The sequence below is a fragment of the Lonchura striata genome, chromosome 5, assembly GCF_050655825.1.
Source record: "Lonchura striata isolate lonStrDom1 chromosome 5, ASM5065582v1, whole genome shotgun sequence".
Taxonomy (NCBI): Eukaryota; Metazoa; Chordata; class Aves; order Passeriformes; family Estrildidae; genus Lonchura; species Lonchura striata.
Genome location: NC_140707.1, coordinates 63,961,869 through 63,965,899, shown reverse-complemented (window position 1 = coordinate 63,965,899; position 4,031 = coordinate 63,961,869).

The window sequence follows — 4,031 nt, the reverse complement described above, 5'->3', positions numbered from 1 at the left end:
TCTCTCCTAGGACCCTTCTGGGTGGCTCTTCCTGCAGCAAGTCCCTCACTGTAGCGAGCAAGCTCCAGTGCTAAGATTGCAAAAATCTTTCAAGACTGACCTTTTAACAGCATGATTTGGCATCTTGGATATGCTGAGCTTTACCAGGGCTACTGGCTAAACCAGATTGCTGCTCACTGTGGGGTGGGAATGGAGTTCTTGCTCAAGTTGTCCAAAAGTGACAACAGGAGACACTTTGTGCTGAGCTTTTCTGAAGATCAAGTGTTTATACAAAAGCTGATCTCTTTTCTTCTACCTCCTCTCCTAAATAACCTCTTCAGCCATGAGATTGAGGGCCCTGGGTATTGTTGTTAATATATCCCACCCCATACTAATAAATGTATTAATATATTGATGTATTACTACATTACATATTAATGTCAATGTGGTAATATAAGAATATATATTTATTAAAATATATTAATATATCAATATGCCCCATACAATAGCTCCTGTGTCAGTGCAAGTGCATGGGGCATTCCTGCATTGGTTTGTAGCCAGACACACTTGCAGTGAATGTTGAGGGGAGAAACAGTTGAGTTTTGATATTTTGTCAATATTGAAATGTGCCTGGCTCCCATCAGAGGTCTTGGGGTGTCTTGGCAGCTGATCTTTAGATATGATTTTTAGCCTCCAGATGGTGTTTGATGATGTGCCTGTGGAGCCATGTCAGTGCACTGGGGGTGAAACACTGAAGACTGGAGTTTACACAATCACTGGCCTCTTGTGGCAGCAGAAAAAGCATGTAAATGATGTAGTGTGGATTTTCAGTCCCAGATCTCTGCATATGCTGCTCTCTGTAGGGCTGTGGGTACAGATGTGTGTAGGAAGTTTCCTCTGAAGTTGAATCTAAAGGTTTTACTGCTGGAAAGCATTGATGTAAAAATGTGCAGAGGAATCTTGTTGATCTAAGGCAAATGAAGAGACTCAAAATTTTAGACTTATCTGTCCAAATGTAGATGAAATATTCTAATACAAACTTTCCCAAAAAAAACCTCTCTGGATATAAATAATGGATCATCTTGAAATGAGACATGGTAATGATTGAGGTAATCACACTAGCAAACAATATCCATGATTAATTTTTTTTAAAAAGCTCTTTCCATTCCTAGGAGACCAAGCAGCATTTAAGTTGTAGATTTCCTCTGGCAAAGCTGCCCTTGGAGCTTTTCTTGGATAACTTCAGATAACTCATAAGATTAGGAACCCAGCTGTTGGGTGACTGCCCTTTGACGTGACCAGACTGGCAGCCTGCAGTGCTGTGGTGTTTTATGTGGCACAAAACTTTGCTGAAGACCAAGTTGTTACTCTGAAAAGTATTGTTTCAGTCTTCTCTTACTATGTGGGTTAAGATATTTTCAATGCAAGGATTTTTAGGGCCCCATCAAATACTTCTATTGCTTGGCTCTCTATAGTTAATCTTTACAATTTTGGGTATTGTGTGTTTTATTTATTATTACTACTATTGCCGTTTTTGTCAAAAGATGAAGCATCTTCCTTAAAGCAATGCTTGTTTCATTCTGCAAAGAAAAACAGAATTAGGCAAAATCCCCAGGAATTAGCTAAAAATGTTCTAAAGGAACAGCAAAGTAGGTTATTAATTAAGTGAAAATTGAGGTCAGTTTGAAATGGGGTCCTCACAATCAGAGGGAAAACAGAGGCAGTGCAAAATTTTATATCATATCCAAGGAATGTTATGTTTCAGTGTTCAGGGCAGGGGAAGGAGGAGTATCCAATTCTTTGGGGAACTTATTCTTTGGACTTTAGTGTGGTTGCTGAAAGTGCTGGGACCATGTAGCGTCTCTGTCCATCTGCTTGTCCTCTCCTCGTAAACCAAATTCCTCCAGTCTCAGGCAAATCCAGAGTGGGACAGAAGTTTCAGATTAACTCTTCCAAAATGGGATAAAAATCAGTGGATGAGCAGAGAAAAGCTACTCAAGCAAACACACTCTGGAAGAGAAGGAAAGAAGCTTTCTTCTTTCCCTTTTGCTCCAAAATTGGCAGCATGCTCGGGGTAGCAGTCTCAGGTGGTGAGAGGTTTGCAGCTTGGGGCTGGGAATCACTCTAGGGGATCAACTTTGTTTCATCTGTTGCTATAGGAGAGGCTGCCTGTATTAAATATTCCTGCTGCTTTATTTGCACATGCACACAGATTATCTGGAGAGTACAGGGGATTTGGTGAGCACCAGAGGCAAGGAAATTGTGTTTGTGTACCTTCAGACTGTGCTGCCAGTGGAGCCTCTGATATGATATAAAGGCTGAGTTCATGCTGTCTTCTCTTCCTTAGCAAGGGCACTGAAGGTCTATCCTCTCCTCAGATGTGTATGTATATGAAGTGTGTAAGGATGTACTGTTTGGTGTGAGCTACCTTCTCTCAGTTTGGTTAAAAGTGGCTTTAAAACTGGTTAAAACTGACTTAAAATCCACTCGTGCATTAGGGCAGGGGATCACATGGATACGGAGATATATGCAACCTTTGGCTGTGTTGTCTTGTTTCCTTAGGAAGTGGAGTTATCTTTAGAAAATAAGAATTAATGTATGCTTCTCACAGGATGATAAACATCTGGCTGTGCACAATAGGCAAAGTCACCTCTTGCATACAACTGTGATGGCAACACCAGCTGCAATGTCAAATGTGAGGGGAAGGTACTTTTGTTTTGTTTCTTGGTTTGTTGGTTTTGTCTGTCTCAAAAAAAAAACCCTGCCTTGCTTGGAATAGAGACTTGCTTTTCTTTGGTTGCTGATGAAATCAGAAGTGCTGTGTGTGAGTGGAGGAGCACATGATCTGACTGCAATATAGCTTCAGAGAGTGGTTTTGCATGGATTTATATCCTAGGAAGCCAACATCTTTCTGTGCCATACTCTGCATGTTTTATCATCAATTAATATTCCTTTCTGCCATGTTTCATGTCTTGATTCAAAGTGGTGGAAAGTACCAGCATATTCTGGAAACAAAAGAAGGAGGTGAAAAACCTCTCCAGATACTGCAATTCTCCTGCCTCTTTGGACCAGGTGAATTTTATATAACAAATGCTACTGAACACAAAGTTTCCATTGTCTATGCCTGACTGTGTTCATGTAATGTCCCTGCAAAGCAAGCAGGGGCATCACTGCATTGCTGGAATTGGAATATTAATGTAATTGGACTCTTGCAAAGCAATTTACTTTATGGTGCTAATAGTCTGACTTCATCCCATTAGCATCAAGACCAAGCACCTATTGTTCAAGTCAGGCACACAATCCACTTGTTATGAAGAGATTTTATCGATATAGGCAGAAGAATAGGGAAATAGCAAGATAAAGAGTTAAGTCAACAGGGAAACAGTATAAAATTTTCTCCAAGATATTCACTTGTTTAATGGAAAATCCCAAAGACAAAGGAGTTACAGTTTTTCTGAGATAGGAAGACAGAGTCTCAGTGATGTGGGGAGGCTATGGACTTTTCTAGGAGCTCCAGGAAATGAGGGAAACTCCTGAATGCTGGGGATGTTCCTAGGAGACAAATTGCTTCTCTTTCACAGTAAGCATAGCAAGGGTCATGGCAGGGAAAATTACCCTGCTAGGAACATCCCACTGTGGATAAATGGAGGCATTGAAACACCAGGAAGAAGGAGAGGGCTGGCTTCCAAGAAGTGGCATTGGAGGAAGAAGAAAGTCATTTGGTACACCTGACAAAGGAGTTTGTTCAGAAGCAGAATTGTCCTTGTTCTTAGTCCTGTGTCCTTGTGGTTTGCTATTGCCCTTCTTTCCTTTGAATACCTCCCCTTGGGTGAGCAGCTCAGGAGCCCATGGAAGGAGCAGATAAAACGTGGTTGTGCACCAGTTCCTTTGCCCAAACCAATGGTTTTGGACAGCAAATAATCCCCTTTGCATTAGGTAAACTCTTAGTGAAAAACCTCTGTTCTAGTTTGGTCTCAACACTCCCGTGTGAAGGTACAGCTTCCCTGTGAGCTTTGCCTGTCCCGGCATAACAGCACGCATGGGAGCCCTGT